Genomic DNA, 19,338 nt, shown 5'->3' on the forward strand with positions numbered 1-19,338 from the left:
ACTTGAGAAAACACTTAAGGTGATGATGGAAGAGGAGGTGGCCCAGGAGGAGGAGGAGGAAGTGGGGTCATTTTTAGCACTTTCAGGCCAGTCTCTTAGAAGTGACTCAGAGGGAGGTTTTTTTGCAACAGCAGAGGCCAGGTACAAATGTGGCCAGCTAGGGCCCACTACTGGAGGACGAGGAAAACGAGGATGAGGAGGAGGTGGATGAGGATGAAGCATGTTCACAGCGGGATGGCACCCAACGCAGCTCGGGCCCATCACTGGTGTGTAGCTGGGGGGAAACGGAGGACGAAAATGATACGCCTCCCACAGAGGACAGCTTGTCCTTACCGCTGGGCAGCCTGGCACACATGAGCGAATACATGCTGCAATGCCTGCGCAACGACAGCAGAGTTGCCCACATTTTAACGTGTGCGGACTACTGGGTTGCCACTCTGCTGGATCCCCGGTACAAAGACAATGTGCCCACCTTACTTCCTGCACTGCAGCGTGATAGGAAGATGCGCGAGTACAAGCGCACGTTGGTAGACGCGCTACTGAGAGCATTCCCAAATGTCACAGGGGAACAAGTGGAAGCCCAAGGCGAAGGCAGAGGAGGAGCAAGAGGTCGCCAACGCAGCTGTGTTACGGCCAGCTCCTGGAAAAGTTTTGTCACCACGCCACAGCTAACTGCACCACCAACTGATACGGAACGTGTTAGCAGGAGGCAACATTTCACTAACATGGTGGAACAGTACGTGTGCACACCCCTCCACGTACTGACTGATGGTTCGGCCCCATTCATCTTCTGGGTCTCTAAATTGTCCACGTGGGCAGAGCTAGCCATTTATGCCTTGGAGGTGCTGACCTGCCCGGTGGCTAGCGTTTTGTCTGAACGTGTATTCAGCACGGCAGGGGGCGTCATTACAGACAAACGCAGCCGTCTGTCTACAGCCAATGTGGACAAGCTGACGTTCATAAAAATGAACCAGGCATGGATCCCACAGGACCTGTCCATCCCTTGTGCAGATTAGACATTTATAACTACCTCCCCTTAACCATATATTCTTGTACTCCAGGGCACTTCTTCAATCAATCCTCTTTTTTTAATTTTACCATTATATTGCAGGGCAACCCAAAGTTGAATGAACCTCTCCTCTGTCTGGGTGTCGGGGCCTAAAAATATCTGACAGTGGCCTGTTCCAGTGGTGGGTGACATGAAGCCTGATTCTCTGCTATGGGACCTCTCTCCTCTGTCTGGGTGCCGGGGCCTAAAAATATCTGACAGTGGCATGTTCCAGTGGTGGGTGACATGAAGCCTGATTCTCTGCTATGACATGAAGCCTGATTCTCTGCTATGGGACCTCTCTCCTATGTCTGGGTGCCGGGGCCTAAAAATATATGACAGTGGCCTGTTCCAGTGGTGGGTGACATGAAGCCTGATTCTCTGCTATGACATGAAGCCTGATTCTCTGCAATGGGACCTCTCTCCTCTGTCTGGGTGCCGGGGCCTAAAAATATCTGACAGTGGCCTGTTCCAGTGGTGGGTGACATGAAGCCTGATTCTCTGCTATGGGACCTCTCTCCTCTGTCTGGGTGCCGGGGCCTAAAAATATCTGACAGTGGCCTGTTCCAGTGGTGGGTGACATGAAGCCTGTTTCTCTGCTATGGGAACTCTTTTTTATTATAAAATTACAAAACGTTACATAAATAATTACAAGTACAAAACTTAAACATAGACAGCATTCCAGCTGCCCCAGCCACATTCACACACACATTCATACCTACACATAAAACTACAAACCTACAATCTACAATAAATAACCTACAATAAATAACCCACAATAAATAACCTAAAATAAATAAAACTTACCCAGTCGGTTTGGCCGAAATAACCTAACCCAAAGAAATTGAAATAAAACACAGAATAAAAATCAAACTCAAACGAAAATATGGCTACTTCGCCGTAACTTAACTCCAGGCAACTTGCCCCTAAGCAAAAAAAACTATATATATATATATTTTTTTTATATAAACAACACTATAAACTACAAACTTACCCTAACCTAAACTGTCCCTAGCCATTCCCTATCCTAAACTAAAACTAAAACCCCCAGGACTGACCTCCGCCTCATGTCCTCTGCATGTCCGCATAGTCCGAGGCCAGCCCTACCTCCACCACCCACATCCAGCCCTCGCCCCATGTCCTCCCATGTCCGCGTAGTCCAGGACTGGATGTAGGCCTCCCCACACTTTGTAAGTGCCCCCCCCCCCCCTCACCCTAACCCACCCAACCTAACTAACTAACCCCCGCTTACCCTATCCTTCAACATAATATACACAATATATACAATATACCATACAATAAACATTACTATAACCACACATAACCACTCCCGAAGGACCAAGTTCAGCCTTTGCAAGCCTTTCAAAACCATACACTTTATCCAAAACAAAAATCTAGGGTAAGAGTATCAGCCCACCACCAGGAAGAGTACTACTAGGCTATGGTACACTAAAAGCAAAACCTCTCCAGAGGAGAGAGGCCCTGCTGGTACCCAGTCTTTCGTACTCGAGAGAACGTACCTTCACCAGGTCCCCCAGAATGTTCCTACACACCTCATCCACTGGGAGGACTTTCTGGCTTGTTGAAACTAAACACCGTGCGTTCCACGTGTAGTACCTAACCACTATGCTAACTAAAAAACATGTGCACAGGTCCCTTCTGCCCAGGTCTCTGAGTACTCCATAGGCCCACTCCGCATAGGAGAGGCTGGCTAGCCTAGGCCAGCCAATGGAAGCTCCCACCCGTTTGTACACCTCTGTATTAAAGGGACACTGAAGCAGGAAGTGCTCCATACTTTCCAGTATGGAGCCGCACTCCTCCCGGGGACAACCCCTTTCATCAGAGTTTCTGTACTTCAGATTGTCCCTTACATACAGCCTCCCGTGAAAGCAGCGCTAAGCCAAGTCCCAAAACTTCAAGGGGATCCTTGCAGAATTTAGCAACTGTAACCCCTTGTCTAGATCCCGGCTTGGGCAATCCTTGAGGGCCAGGAGCTTCTGGAAGTGGGACAACAAGACCCTCTCGTCAAGGGACCTCCTTGACAGAGTCCTGATTTCCCCTACCTCCAAACCCCACCGGCGGATTACCTTCAGAATCGGGGTGACGTAAGCCGGAAGATATCCGTGAGGCGTAAGCAAGTCCTTCACTTGCCCTCCTGTCTCCCATTCCTGGAAGAAAGGCCAAAACCACCCCCGGCAGGAGACTACCCACGGAGAAGCCCTCTCCATCCAGAGGTTCGCCAGATTTACTTTAACAAATGTGTTTACAAGAAACACCATGGGGTTGACCATAGATAACCCCCCTAGACTCCTCGTGCGGTAAGTCACCTCCCTCTTGATCAGGTTCAGTCTAATCCCCCATAAGAGCTGGAAGAACAGACTGTAAACCCGAGTCCAGAGAGGCTCTGGCAAGATATACACACTGCCCAAATAGATAAGCAGAGGGAGCAAGAAAGCCTTGATCAGGTGCACCCTTTCCCTGAGGGTCAAAGACCAGCCCTTCCACTGGTCGACCTTCTGAGCGGCGATCTTAAGCCTGTTGTCCAAATTTTGAGTGGGATAATCCCCATGACCGAAATGGATGCCTAGGACTTTGGCTGACGACTGGGGCCCTGGAAGGGTGTCCGGGAGATCAAAAGCTGGATCACCCCCTCCCAGCCAGAGACTCTCACACTTATCCCGGTTGATCATGGACCCGGATGCTTCCGTGTAGCGATCCACCTCAGACATCACGTATTCCGCCTCCCCTTTCGAGGACACGAAAATGGTGACATCGTCGGCATACGCTACTGTCCCCAGAGTGGCTTCCGGCGCCGCCCGATCCATCCCGACTCCCGCCAACGGTCCACGACTGACCCTCTTAAGAAAGGGATCAATCGCGAACACGTATAAAAGCGGGCTCAAAGGACAACCCTGGCGAACGCCGGACCCAACTTCAAAGGGGCAGCCAGACCAACCGTTCACAAGTGGGAAACTCTCTGCCCCCGCATACAAGATCTTTAACCAATCGTCAAACCCCCCGGTCCTTCAAAAGGACCGACCAGAGGTACTCGTGGTTCACCCGATCAAACGCCTTTGCTTGATCTAAGGACAGCATGTACCCCCTTCAGTGGCCTGCTCTACTCTGTTCCACTGCATCTCGGACACCGAGTACAGCACTAAAAGTGCTGCGGCCTGGAACCGAGCAATGCTCAGCCACCGAAAGGAGTTAAGGCGCAAATTTCACCAGCCTGTTAAACAGTATCTTGGCCAGAATCTTTCTGTCCGTATTTAGAAGTGCTATGGGACGCCAGTTCTCAATACAGCTCGGATTTTTACCCTTTGATAGAAGGATCAGGGCTGACCTCCTCATTGACCGAGGCAGAGTGCCCGAGGATAGACACTCATTGAACACCACAGTCAAGAGGGGACATAAAGAGTCCTTAAAGGTCTTATAAAACTCGGTTGTTAAGCCATCCGGGCCTGGCGACTTCTTCAGAGCTAACCCTTCCACCGGCCAGGATAACTTCCTCCTTCCTGATCTCTTCCACCAAGGCGTCAAAAGAGACGTGAGCCTCTGACTCAGGGGTGATTTCAGCCAGGAAAGTCGACATCTTGTCCCGATCCAGATCCCTCTTTCCCAAGAGGCACGAGTAAAAGGATCTGACGACTTCCAGGATCCCTGATCTGGACCTGTTCAGAGATCCCGTACTATCAACCAGTCCTGTTATTAACTTACTCTTCACTGACATCTTACAGTTTCTGTAGGGGTCGGGCGAGCGGTACCTCCCGAAGTCCCTCTCAAAAACTAAAGATGTGTGCCTATCATACTGGCACCTCTTGAGCAAAGATTTCACTCTGGAGATATCCTCGCGGCTACCTCCAGTCGAGACCAGACCTTCGAGTTTCCTCCTCAGACTCTGATACAGGCGGTACCTGTCCAGAGACCTGAGGCTCGAGAGCTGGCGGAAGAACTTTGCGGCCCGGTCTTTGAATACCTCCCACCACTCTGACTTAGTGTCACAGAGATCCAGCAAAGCTACCTGACTCTGAAGAAAGTCCTCAAAGGATTGTCTCACCTTTGCTTCCTCCAGGACTCCCGCATTCAGCTTCCAGTAACCTCTTCCCATTTGGGGGGATTCTGAAATATTCAGAGAAAACATAATCAGACAGTGGTCAGAGAATTCTACCTCTACAACCCTTAAGGGCGAGAAGGTAGCCTCCTCCTTCAAAAAAAAACTATCTATTCTAGACCTAATCTTATTACCTCTGTAGAAAGTGAAACCACCGTGGTCTGGGGTGTGCCTAATGTGGACATCCACCAGACGAGCCTCACTAGCTATACTGTTTAGAGCTATACTATCATAAGTCAGCCGGTCTCTGGTGCCTCCCCTATCCTGGGACCTTATGATAGTGTTAAAGTCCCCACCAAAGACCACTTGCCGGCTCGTAAAAAGGAAAGGCTTGATCCTCATAAAGAGACATTTCCTGCCCCACCTGGACTGGGGCCCGTAGATATTGATCAGGCGCAGTTCCTGTCCCTTCATGAGGATATCCAAGATCAAACACCTCCCCATTTCTAGTTCAACCACCCGTCGGCATTCTACCGGTACGGTGAAAAGAACCGCCACTCCGCTATACGGCTCAGCCGCAAGAGACCAGAAGGAGGGCCCAGATCTCCACTCCCTCTTCGCTTTATGGACTTCTGCCAAGTTTGACAGTCTGGTCTCTTGCAAAAATAAAACATCAGCTTCAACTCGGCTGAAAAAAATCAAAGGCTGTGTAACGAGCCGCATCAGATTTAATGCTGGCGACATTAATGGTCGCCAGTGTCAGCTGAGTGGGTACCGCCATACTTGGTGTTTAAGCTAGATGTCCTCCTTCCTTCCCAACCTTCTTACCCCTCCCGGGGCTAACCTCTAAAGCGGCACGCCCTCTTTTGAGGGAGACGGTGGTGTCCATTCCATCTGTCACCACCGCTCCCTCTAGCGTACCGCCCCTGGCTTTCTCAGTTCCAGGAATCGGATTTGCCTCCTCTTCTGGGGACCTTACATCCTCACCAGAGAGGGGCACCGGGCCTCCTGAAAGCCCTCCCTCCTTCGCCCCCGGTACCCCACTTCTTACCTCCTCCTCAGATGAAGAGGAGGCGGCGGTCTCATCCAAAGTGAGATACCGGTTGGAGAGCTCTAGAGGGGAGCCGGTTTTGCCTTCCCTGGCTACTTTGGTCGGGCTCTTTTTTTTTGAGTACCGTTTCCTTCTATTGATGTTAGACCCAGTCTCACTACCCTCTGCGGCACTTTCGTAGTGTGAAGACTGGGTCTCATCGGCTCGTTCTAGTCTCCTGATCCCCGCCCTTAGATCCCTGTCCCCTAGGGTCTCTGAACTACAGGAGTCAGCCACTTGGGGAGGGGCAGACATCACCCCATTGTGGTGGGGTTCCTTCTGTTCCCTCTCTGCCTGGCGTCTCTCCCTCCGCCTCTGCCGGGACGGACCGCTCTTGGTCTTCACTGACCACTTAACTTGACTGTCTCCGCCAGCACCCGCCTCAGCCGAAGAGACCTCCCGGCCCACTCCTGCATGAGCTCGGGCCGCATTGACCTCAGAAAGGGGACAGCGACTAAATGGGTGTCCGAGCACACCACACAAGTTGCACCTAATCTCCCCACAAGTTGAGGCAAGGTGACCTGTCCCTCCACATAACGCGCACTTCTGCACTTGGCAGCTGGCGCTGAAGTGTGAAGGGCTGCCACACTTGTGACAGAGCTTAGGCTGCCCCCTGTAGAAAACTAGGATCCTATCCCGTCCGATGAAGGCAGAGGATGGAATGTGGGAAACCGTGCTTCCTAGACATTTCAACTTCACATTGAAAGTCCAGGCTCCCGACCAAATGCCAAATTCGTCCAGGTTTTTGGATGGTACACCCTGGACGTCCCCATACCTGCTTAGCCACGTCAGAATGTCAACGCAAGAAAGCGATTTGTTACGGGTTAAAACGGTCACCTTCTTGACGTTGTTCTGCTGGGGTATCGCCTGAGCGAAAAAACCCTTCCAGTCCGGTAAGTTCTTCACCAGCTCATACCCAGACCAGAAAAGCTCTAGGCCCTCCGGCCGGGCAAAGCTGATGTCGAACTCCCTGGAACCATAAGGATGTATCAGGGTGAAGATGTCAGCCACCCTGAAACCCATCTCAAGCAGGAGCTCCACCACCCTCTTTCTCGTAGGGCAGGCATCATTGCTTCTCCACTTGAGACAGACTACATTCCGTCTGGTCCCAGGGCCGGTTGTGGGCAGGGACCAGGTGGTCTCGCCCCCCTTTTCCTCTCGGAAAGCTCGCAGGCCATGCCTGTTTATCCATAAGGATAGGTCCACCTTCTCACCCTCTACTGTCATTGAACTCTCCCCCCTTTTGAGGGCCTCCAGGTGTCGCCGTTGCAAGTCACCAACCGCGACTCCTGGGAATGAGGAAGCCAACGAGGATAGCCCCTCCCCCCCCACGGCCGCAGCCACACTGGCATAACTTCTGCCAGGTGTTACGGCCGCAGGAGGGGCAACCGAACCGCCCCCCCCCCACTACACTAGTACCAGATGCCACACTGGACCCCGCCGGAGGGCGGACACCAGGAGCCGCAGCCGCCGCTTTCTCAGCGACGGTCCGCTGACCCCCAGCATCCCTCCCACCTTTGGGACCCAATGCAGCACCCTCACCACCAACACCCTTACCAACACCCTGCTTGCATTCACCCTCTGTTCCTGCTGGGACAGCTGGTGCAGCAGGTGTCACCATATCATTATTTTTATTATTTTCATCAGCCCTGTTAACAGTATTTTTAAAAGTATAAACATTGCCACTGTCACCGCCCCCGGCCATGCCCCTCCCCACCTCCGCTGCCCCATGGACCTGGGCATAGGTTACCACACTTCTCCCCTCCCCAGCACTTAATTCAGCGCTGGAGAGGGAGGCAGAGACAGGGGGGGCATGCCCAGTGGCAACGTACATGGCCATATATTTTGGAGTAATATACCCTTCCTTTCCTTTCTTTTCCGCCTTACCAGAGGACCGGAGCGCCCCAGACAACTCTTTTCCGGCAGCTCCGGCCCCCGGTTCTTCAGTGCGCAGGCGCTTACTCACTGCGCCTACGCACTCACTCACAACACCAGGAGCGCATCCGGAAGCACGGCCGGGCACCTCCACGGCCACGCCCACATGCGCGCCGATTGGAGGAGGCCCGGACGCACCCCCGGACACACCCCCATCCGCACCTCCAGCCTCACTCGCTGCTGCTTCCCCTGATCTCCGCCGCACTTTCGCAACCGCAGGCGGAGACTCAGGGCTGTCACCGCCTTGTGTGGGAGGGACAGTGCTCCCATCACACCGCCCCAGCACCACCCTACATACCGGAACGGCAGGCAGGGCAGTAGCCAGAGCGGCGAGCGGGGCCACCTCCTTCACGGGAGCTAACTCCAGCGCCGGACCACCCCCCCTCCCACTGGGGAGTGGCCATCAGCACCGGAGGCTCCCGCTTGAACTAGATCTTTGCCGCCTCTTTTACCTCCTATGTCGGCGTTCAGCTCCATCTTGGATTGAATATTAACAGGCAGTGAATTGGGGACACTAACCTGCGGAGTACCTGGCACAGACTTTTCAGCCTGCACCAAGCACTCCACAGGGACATAGATGAAGTGTGTCTCCACTGCCTGCTGTTTTTTCTTATTCTTGCTCTTGTTCTTGTTTTTCTTGTTAATCTTCTTTTCTTTGCCGGTTTCTTCTAGCAGCTCATCACCAAAAACAAAGTTCTGGAACTGGACAGGGGATTCCAGCTGACGAATTTCTTCCATCAATCCTCCTCCTCTACTGCCCTCCTCTTCACTGAAGGTCTCCGCGGCCGAGGACGATTCTCCCTCGGATGAGGGCAACCCCGCTTTCTGCGCTGGAATACTGCAGTCTCCTGGCACAGACCACTGCGAGTCAGGAGGAGCTGGTGCAGGCTCCGGCCGGACCGACCGGGAGGTGACAGACTTGGACACCACGCCAGGTATGTGGTTATCCTCGTCCTCACTGTCGCTGCTGCTGTTTGCTTTCCGCTCTCTCCTTCTCTCTAGTGTTGAGCGCGAATATTCGAATTGCGAATTTTTTTCTCGAATATCGCAATTTCGAGATTTCGCGAATATTTTGAATATCGTTCTATATATTCGCGAAATCGAATATTCTATTTTTTTCTTTTTTTTTTATTATATTTTTTTCTTTCCCACTTCCCTAAAGTTGTTCTTACCTGTCCTTTGGATTCCTGGCTTCCTGGCTGCTCCAGTCAGTGGCGTTTTCAACTTACTGCTATATTCCATATTAGCTAAATTACAATCTAATCTATATGTGTATTTTACGAAATTTCGCAATAGTCGCAATTGCGATGCGAGTAATATAACACGAAATATTCGCATGAAGATTTCAACTTAGCACTGCTATACTCCATATTCTAGCCTAATATGGAATATAGCTGTGCTAAGTTAGCACTGCTATATTCCATATTAGGCTAGAATATAGAGTATAGCAGTGCTAAGTTGAAATCTTCATGCGAATATTTCGTGTTATATTAGTCGCATCGCAATTTCGACTTTTTCAAATGTTCTTAATATTGCTCTAACTTCGTCTTTTAGAAATTTTGTAATATTGCTCTAACTTCGTCTCTTAGAATATTACGAATATTCTAAAAGACGAAGTTAGAGCAATATTACGAAATTTTGTAAAATACACATATAGATTGTAATTTAGCTAATATAGTGCTATAATCCCTTTTTTTTCCTGTAATTTTTTTTTGCCTCTTCGGAACTTAAGTTTTGTAAAATATGTACACTATTAAAAATTATTACTATAGCAGTATATTAGCTTAAATACAATCTATGTGTATTTTACGAAATTTCGTAATATTGCTCTAACTTCGTCTTTTAGAATATTACGAATATTCTAAAAGACGAAGTTAGAGCAATATTAAGAACATTTGCAAAAGTCGAAATTGCGATGCGAGTAATATAACACGAAATAGTCGCATGAAGATTTAAACTTAGCACAGCTATATTCCATATTCTAGCCTAATATGGAATATAGCAGTGCTAACTTAGCACAGCTATATTCCATATTAGGCTAGAATATGGAATATAGCAGTGCTAAGTTTAAATCTTCATGCGACTATTTCGTGTTATATTACTCGCATCGCAATTTCGACTTTTGCAAATGTGCTTAATATTGCTCTAACTTCGTCTTTTAGAATATTCGTAATATTCTAAGAGACGAAGTTAGAGCAATATTACGAAATTTCGTAAAATACACATATTAGCCTAGCCATAGTCATTAGCATAGGAACGTTGCCTTATACTATCAAGATAAATTTTCGCAATATGCAAAAAAATTATTTCGCGATAATTGGAATAATTGCGAATATTCGATTTTGACGAATATAACACGAATATTCATGCGAATATTCGCGAAATATCGCGAAATCGAATATGGCACCTCCCGCTCATCACTACTTCTCCTCTTCCATTTCCAGGAACCTCTCCTCATTAAGGAGTTTTTCCCTAAAAGGGCCGCTCTCACTCAGAAGCTTTTCCATTCTTTCCTGTGCCTCCTTTACCTCCTTTTTAAGTGTCTTGATTTTTTCAGAGATAGGGGCTCTTTTCTTATTGCTCCTAAACATTGGCCTTTGCCCTAAGCAGTTTCAGCTCTTGGCTTAGGCTCTTGAGGTGTCGTCCCAGCTCATTGAATTCATGGAGGTGGTATGCCACGCGGGAGCTGTAGGTCTGGGTGGTCTCCCTCTCCCTCCGGGACCCCCAACCTACCTGGGACGACACCTCCTGATCCTCTGCTTGCGACTTCAGGTCCTCAGGGGGGACTCGGCTGCCTCTGCCACGTCCTGATGATACTACCCCCTCGCCGTCGTCACTCCTGGCCGGTCGCTGTAGCTCCCTACTCCCCGCCGATCCAGGCCGGGGAGCAGGGGCACCTTTCCTGGATGCCATTGCCACAGGGCCCTACCAGCTCCCAAGGGAGAGGCAGGGCCTGGGCTGGGGAGAGATTGGAAAAACTCCCCGCAAGTCTGGATCTGATCACAGGGGAATCAGATGGAAAAATCACCCTGAAAGTCTCTGGAAGTTCAGGAGCTCTCTCAGCACACGTCTGATTACCGCAGCTGCAGGCACCAGACACGCCCAAGCCTGATTCTCTGCTATGGGACCTCTCTCCTCTGTCTGGGTGCCGGGGCCTAAAAATATCTGACAGTGGCCTGTTCCAGTGGTGGGTGACATGAAGCCTGATTCTCTGCTATGGGACCTCTCTCCTCTGTCTGGGTGCCGGGGCCTAAAAATATCTGACAGTGGCCTGTTCCAGTGGTGGGTGACATGAAGCCTGATTCTCTGCTATGGGACCTCTCTCCTATGTCTGGGTGCCGGGGCCTAAAAATATCTGACAGTGGCCTGTTCCAGTGGTGGGTGACATGAAGCCTGATTCTCTGCTATGGGACCTCTCTCCTCTGTCTGGGTGCCGGGGCCTAAAAATATCTGACAGTGGCCTGTTCCAGTGGTGGGTGACATGAAGCCTGATTCTCTGCTATGGGACCTCTCTCCTATGTCTGGGTGCCGGGGCCTAAAAATATCTGACAGTGGCCTGTTCCAGTGGTGGGTGACATGAAGCCTGATTCTCTGCTATGACATGAAGCCTGATTCTCTGCTATGGGACCTCTCTCCTCTGTCTGGGTGTCGGGGCCTAAAAATATCTGACAGTGGCCTGTTCCAGTGGTGGGTGACATGAAGCCTGATTCTCTGCTATGGGGCCTCTCTCCTCTGTCTGGGTACCGGGGCCTAAAAATATCCGACAGTGGCCTGTTCCAGTGGTGGGTGATATGAATAAGAAAAAGAAAGATAGCAAGCTCACCTCCGATGGCCCTGTCAGTTCTTGTTCCATCGCAACCCATGGTTTGGAGTTAGGGGTCCTAAGCCATTCAACCACCCTAGACAAGGGAACTGACCTACCATATAGTTCAGGATCTGGTAATTCCTCCTGTGTGTTTGGGACGTGAGAGTAAATTGTATGACATTCTGGGTTTCTTCCCATTACAAATGAATGAGCAGAAAAGCTTTCTAAGGGAGTTGTAATAAGATTTAGGGACAGGGATGGGCAGGACTTGTTGAAGGTATGTGAGACAGGGTAGTATCAGTGATAAAAGGAGATTTTTGCAGCCAAACCAGGAAATATTCGGAATGTTTAGTTTATCTATGCTGGAGGTTATAGATTGTAGTAGGGGGGAGTAGTTGAGTGCAAAGAATTCAGATGTGTTGGGGCTTATTTTAATCCCTAAGTAGGTTAGGAAAGGGGATGACCAATCAAATGGAGATTCCTTTTTTAACCTTTGCTGCATTGATAAGGGGATCCCGACACATATCACTAATGATTTTTGCTTGTTAATTTTGAAGTTAGAGAGGAGACTATAAGTGTCCAAATGTTTTTGGATCACCGGGAGCGAGTTGTTTGGGTTAGAGGTCATGATCATAATATCATCCGCGAAGGCAGCTAATTTATGCTTCTGACCTCCCAGCACTATTCCTCGGATTTCTAGAGCTGCTCTCAGTTTGAGAAGAATGGGTTCTAGGGCTAAGACAAAGAGTAGAGGGGAAAGGGGGCATCCTTGTCGGGTGCCATTTTGAATGCGGAAGGTGTCAGACAGGTCGCCATTGATTAGGACTGAGGCCGATGCTTGAGAGTACATTGCAAAGGTGGCTTGCACAAAGGGATCAGGTAGGCCAAATCCATACAGGATTTGTTGCAGGTATTTCCAGCTGATTCTATCAAATGCTTTTTCTGCATCTGTACTCAGGAGAAGAGGTTTAGAACGGATATTGGAGTAGTATACTACATTTAGGACTCTGGCTGTATTGTCTCTGCCTTCTCTACCTTGGACAAAGCCCACCTGATCCCCATGTACAATAAGGGAAGAAGGGTTGATAGTCGATTTGATAACATCTTCGCAAGTTGTTTGAGATCTATGTTAAGGATGGAGATAGGTCTATAATTAGCGCAAGGGTTATATGGGACACTGTCATATCTCTAGAGAGCTGTTTTCCTTGCAGGGTGAGGTTACAAATCGAGAGATGAGGGAGGATGTGCTGTTGGTAGGTTTTATAATATAAAACAGGTAGTCCATCTGGGCCTGGACTTTTGCCTGGGGGGGACTGTTTTAAGGCTGTATTTAGTTCTCCTAGTGTGAACGGGGAAGCTAGTTTTTGTTTTTGGGTCGTTGAGATAGTTGGCAATGTAAGTGAATCTAGTGTAAGTGTTGGGGGTAAGTTGTATAGGGATTCGTAGAATTCACGAAATTGGGTACCTATTAATTTAGAGGAGTATAGAGGATTCCCTTGAGGGGAATCTATTTGATGAATATAGTTCATTAATCTTCTGATTTTTAACCTACGCATCATAAATCTAGATGCCTTATCTCCATGTGCGAAGAATTTGTGCTGTGAGTTTAAGAAGTATTTAGCTGTGGAGTGCTGCAAGAGGGACTTCATTTCTTCTCTACAGTTTGATAGTTCTTGTAGCTGTGATTCGGAGAATGAGTGTTTGTGTAGGGCTTCTAGGGTTTGTATTTTTTTTTACATAAGGAGTCAAGTTTTTTTGTTTCTTTCTTTAAAAATGCTCCAAGGCTTATAAAATGTCCTCTAATATAGGGTTTGTGGGCATCCCATAGGGATTGGTCTGATATTTCTGGCTGCTTATTTAAAAAGAAATATTCCTTAAGAAGTCCAGATATCTTTTCTCTGACAGTCAGGTCACCTAATAGGGATTAGTTTTAGCGCCATTTAAATTTGCTCGGGTTGAGTACAGGTGCAGAAATCGAAAGAAAGATAGGGGCATGGTCAGATAGGTGAATGGACCCTATTTTAGGCCTGTGACAGAGCTGAAGATGTTCCTTGGATGCAAATAAATAATCCAAGCGTTGGTAGGTGCCATAGACGTGGGAGTAAAAGGTATAGTCAGCTGTGTTGGGATTAAATGTGCGCCATATGTCCATAAGGTGCAGATTCCAAAAGCCTTCTCTTATGGAACGTAGGGTTCTAATTGCAAGGGCTGATTTTCGGGTTGAAGAGTCAAGTTGTAAGTTTAGAGTGCCATTTAGGTCTCCTCCCACGACAATTAGGCCAGGTGTACTGTCCAGAGTTGGGGGCATACAGATTAATTATAGTGTATGTTTGGGGGCCAATGAAACCTTTAACTAAAATATATCTCCCCTTTGGGTCTTGTAAGTGGGAGATGTATTTAAAGGGGGTAGTGGTTAAATTCAAAATGCGTTTCCTGGAGGAGTAGGACACTAGCTCCAGATTTGCGTAGCAATGTGAAGACCTGACTCCTCTTAGAAGGGGAGTTAAAGCCTCTAACATTGTAGGACGCAAATGATAAAAACAGCCATAGTGTCTGAGGTAGTGGGGATTACCTTGCTGAAGCATGGCCTCTCCTCAGGTGAACGCATCTTGAGTGAGTTTAGTCTAGAAAGTCCGGATGGGCGAGATGAATGCCAGAGAGGCCCCCAGTGCATCTAGATTCATTGGAACAGATGAGACATGTACCTTAAAAACAGTATAAACAAAAGAACATGTTACAAAGGTATAAACTTCTGTGAAACAACACCCACTAAAATGGGTTACTCTAGTATTTGAATAGAGGGTCGCAAGGGCAGGAAATGGTTTATCAACCCTGTTGTGATCCTCTTGGCACTAAACAGAGGCCTCTAAGATGAGGCATTTAGACAGACTAAGTGGAGACAAAAGGGGGTAGAGGGTAAATAGGGTAGAGCATGTGAAGGATGGGGTAGGAATAAGTTTGATATCAGTAACAGCCAACTGACATTGTAGAAGAGAGATAAGGAAGGTGGGGGGGAAGTCAGACGGAAAGGTGAATGGAGAGGCTTATAGGATGTCAAGACGGTTTAGATGAGTAGGTTGTGATACTAAAACCAGTCTCTATGGGGTCAGCTGTGTGTTCCTCCGCTTGAACTTTTGAGACTTCGGGGTGCGTGGGATTTCAAAAGGCGAAATCTTCGGTAGGTCTGGCAGCTCTGTTATATCTTGATACAGCTCCCAATTTTCGACTTCTAGTGGAGATATCTGTAGGTGGTCGTAAGCTCTGGTTAAGTTGGTGAACGTGGCAATGGTGAGGCGATGCCCCACATGGAAGAAGGATAATCCAAATGGGAAAGTCCATCTATATGGGATTTTGTTGGCCCTGAGCCAGTCGGTCAGAGGCTTCAGGGTTCCGCGTTTCTTAAGTGTAGACGGTGCTAAGTCTTGATAGAGCGAGATGGAGGCTTCCTCATATGTTAGCTCTTCATGATTCCTAGCCGCCTCCAAAACCGCCGTTTTGACTTGGAAGTTGAGGAACCTGCAGATCACGTCTCTGGGTGGTTCTGACGTTTTGGGCTTAGGTCTCAGTGCTCTATGAGCACGTTCAATGGTGATGTCCGTCTGATAATCCGGGCCCAATAGGGAGTAGCAAATCGCAAGCACAGCCCCAGGTATGTCAGCCGTGAGGACAGTTTCGGGTATTCCCCTGAATCGCAGGTTGTTCCTGCGCCCTCTGTTCTCTTTGTCCTCCAGAGCATTATGGAGGTCATTGAGGTAAGTGCGGCATTTCTGCAGGGATGATGCGGTAGCTGTTTGATGGTCTAGGACTGTGGCCTGGTTCGTTTCTAGAGCAACTACCCGGTCACCTATTTGGTGCATATCATGGCGGGTGGCTGTGAGCTCACTCAGGACCAGTTCCATAGCTTTGCTTAATGACTGCTTTAAAGGGACACTGACAGGGCCAATAAGCATATTGAGGTATATATATGGCAGTACAGGTCTTATAATGGGTATTACAATCATCTAAGTATCCCCCCTGTCCACATTATACATACAGTAAACTTAAGTTTTATAACCTGCTCCAACGGTCTTCAATCTGCCCAAGGGGCGGCGTTTCACCTCTCTTGTGCCCAGCCAGCCTCCCCCAACTGCCGCTTTGAAGCGCCGCCCAGCTCATGAATATTCAGTTTGCTGGGCGGCTTCTGCGGTCCCCGCTCTGAAGCGCTGCGCTTAACAGTGCCCTGCGCATGCGCCGGATCTTGTGAAGTCGGGGACAGTAAGCGCCGCCCAGCGAAGTGAATATTGATGAGCTGGGCGGCGCTTACTGTACCGGACTTCACAAGATCCGGCGCATGCGCCGGGCACTGTTAAGCGCAGCGCTTCAGAGCGGGGACCGCAGAAGCCGCCCAGCAAACGGAATATTCATGAGCTGGGCGGCGCTTCAAAGCGGCAGTTGGGGGAGGCTGGCTGGGCACAAGAGAGGTGAAACGCCGCCCCTTGGGCAGATTGAAGACCGTTGGAGCAGGTTATAAAACTTAAGTTTACTGTATGTATAATGTGGACAGGGGGATACTTAGATGATTGTAATACCCATTATAAGACCTGTACTGCCATATATATACCACAATAGGCTTATTGGCCCTGTCAGTGTCCCTTTAAGAAGAGGCGAGATATTGGGAGCGCCGCTTTGTTAAGAGAGTCCTCTGTGTCACTCTCTTCTTCAGAGAAGTCAGTGGTCCGCTCGCTCACCTTGTGAGACGGGTTCGGCGCCATCTTGGGTTCTCGCGCCACCAGAATAGCGGCAGCTTTTTTTATGAATTTATCCATGTCCCCGCTGTTATTCTGAGGTTTTCTGGTGTTAGAGTTGTCCCCGGATCTGGGGTGCCTGATCTTGACCATTTTGTCGTCTGTCCGCTTATGTATGCTGGTGCTTTACAGGATCTAGTACGGAGAGCTCCTGACTATGCATCCATCACAGTCCGGTGCAGGCTCCGCCCCCCATGGCTGTCTGTTTTTGAGTCATTGCAACCTGAGTCTGTGTGGACTAAATGTCATGCCTTTGTTTTGTACTTGGAGATAATAACAGTGTGTCTAGCTAGGAAAACATATGACATTAGCCCAGTATCTCTCTTGCCAGGAAGTAGAGCTATTATCTATCGAGAGTCCCGATCTGTTTATCATGAGCCATGGGGCATCTGCCCACCCTGCGACAGGCAAGGGCACTTCCCTCTCCTTGTCTTTACTGGATTTAACTTGGTATATAGGTCAAAGTCCTGATGATAAGTAGGTGGAGCCTCATGGCTTATTGTTCCGAGGTCGTCAGGATGGTCTCTACTCTTTTTTACAATGTGAGGCGTGGATCAAGGTGGGTCTCCCTTCGAGTTTCACAGAAGTTGTCAACAGCACTTGGTAGAGTCCCTCGTATCATGGCTCGAGGGTGCTTCTGACATGTTTCTTGACTACCACCCTCTCTCCAGGTTTCAGAGTGTGGCTTCCTTCTAGGGAGTCAGGATCTGGAATGGAAGAGAGAACTTGTGCATATATGTTAGACAATTGTTTGCTCAATGCTATCACATCTTTTGCAACAGATTCATAATGCATTTGTAGCTGCTGCGGAAAATACTGTCCCATTCTTGGCCCTGTCCCAAAAAGGATCTGGTATGGGGTCGGTTTGTGTGGGGGCCTTGGTGTGTGTCTAACTGAAAAGAGTGTTATAGGCAAGCACTGAACCCAATTAAGCCTTGTTTTTTTTTATTTCAACACCCCGTTCAGTCTTTCAACTTTGCTGCTACTTTGGGGTCGGTAAGGGGTGTGAAACACTAGGTGTGACCCTACCATCTTCCAGACCTCTTAGGTTAGACTAGCAGTGAATGCTGGGCCCTAATCACTCTCAATTACCTCAGGTATCCTGAACCTGCAAACAGTTTCCTGCATTAGTTTCTTAGCAATGGTGGTTGCTGTCTGGTTTCTGATGGGGTAGGCTTCTGGCCACCCAGAGAACAAGTCTATCACTACTAGCACATATTTAAACCCTTGGAACATTGACATCTGGATGTGGTCGATTTGTATCCTCTGAAAGGGATATAAGGCCTTTGGGAGACATTTCTGGGGTGTGGGCTCAGTTCTGCCGGGTTTACATTCGGCACAGATGAGTCAAGACTGAATATGTCTTATCAGGACCCAGGTGATTCCTGGGGCCACCCATATTTTGTAAATTTGTTCTTTCATGATGGCTTTGGATTGGTGGGTGGGCCTATGAGCTATTGAGGCTATTAGGTGATAGAGGGCTCTGGGTAGTCACACTCTCTTTCCTTGTGCCCAGAGTCCAGATTCTTCTTCGAGGGCTGACTCTTTCAACCAGGTTTCCTTTTCCATGGGAGTGGCCTGTTTCTGCATTTGTTTCAGTAGGTCCCATGTGACTTCTTTTTGTTCCAGGTCTTCCTGTGCTAGCATAATCTGGTCTGATTGGACTCTTTCCTCTTCAACTGCTGCTTTTCTGACTCCTTGGTCAGCTAAGGTGTTTCCTCTGGCCTCAGAGGTGTCAGTTCGAGTATGGGCCTTTACCTTGATCACTGACACTTCGATGGGCAGGAGTATTGCTGCCATTAGAGCCTCTACTGCTGAAGCATTCTTGATTGGGGTTCCTGCGGCTGTGATGTAATCCCCGGCCTTGCATATTACTCCAAAGTCATGAGCTACTCCAAAGGCATATCTAGAATCTGTGTAGATATTAGTGGTAGAGTCTTTTGCCATGAGGCAAGCTTCAGTGAGGGCAATGAGTTAAGCCTCCTGTGCCGACTGGTCTGGGCACAGTTGTCTTGCACACAGCACCTCGTGCTCACTAGTGACTGCCATGCCTGTATGGATCTTCCCCTTTGTCATCAGCATACCTTGAGCCGTCCACAAAGAGAGTCCAATGTGGGTTTGTCAGAGGAGTGTCTTGTACTGATGGTGGAGTCACTATTTCAGTTTCCATCATTGTAATGCAATCATGTTCTTATTCCTTGTAAAGAGAATTAGTTGAGGTCCATAGTTCTTCTTCCTGAAGATCCTCTTCAGCATGTAGATCAATAAAATCTTCAGAATCTCCAGTATACTCCCCCTTGGAAGAGGAAGGAGTGCAGCAGGGTTGAGGATGTGGCATCTCTGAATGGTCACATTATCTGGTAGGAGCCGACTACATTGGAGCCGGAGTTGGCATTGTGCAGTGAGGTGTTTAGGTTGAGTCTGCTGAAGGATGGCAGAAATGTCATGGGGAGCCAGAATAGTGAGGGGGTGACCAAGTACAACGTCAGATGTGACGTCCAGAAGAGAGCTGGCAGCATGGATGGCTCTGACACAGGAAGGGGCGGCTCTGGCTATGGGGTCAAGGCGCTTAGAATAGTAACCCAGGGGTCTATTGCGGACTGAAGCATCGGGGATCCAGGGTCT

General features: G+C 48.9%; 1 long non-coding RNA gene across 1 annotated transcript; it reads left to right on the forward strand.

Moving 5' to 3' along the window:
• Window positions 1-4,045: 4,045 nt before the first annotated feature.
• Window positions 4,046-18,406, forward strand: LOC121008429. The gene is made up of 4 exons (XR_005780581.1): window positions 4,046-4,056; window positions 7,000-7,005; window positions 13,600-13,610; window positions 18,288-18,406. It is a non-coding gene; the product is annotated as an uncharacterized LOC121008429 (long non-coding RNA).
• The last annotated feature ends 932 nt before the right edge of the window (window positions 18,407-19,338 follow it).

This window comes from Bufo bufo, chromosome 7, assembly GCF_905171765.1.
Source record: "Bufo bufo chromosome 7, aBufBuf1.1, whole genome shotgun sequence".
NCBI classification, from domain to species: Eukaryota; Metazoa; Chordata; class Amphibia; order Anura; family Bufonidae; genus Bufo; species Bufo bufo.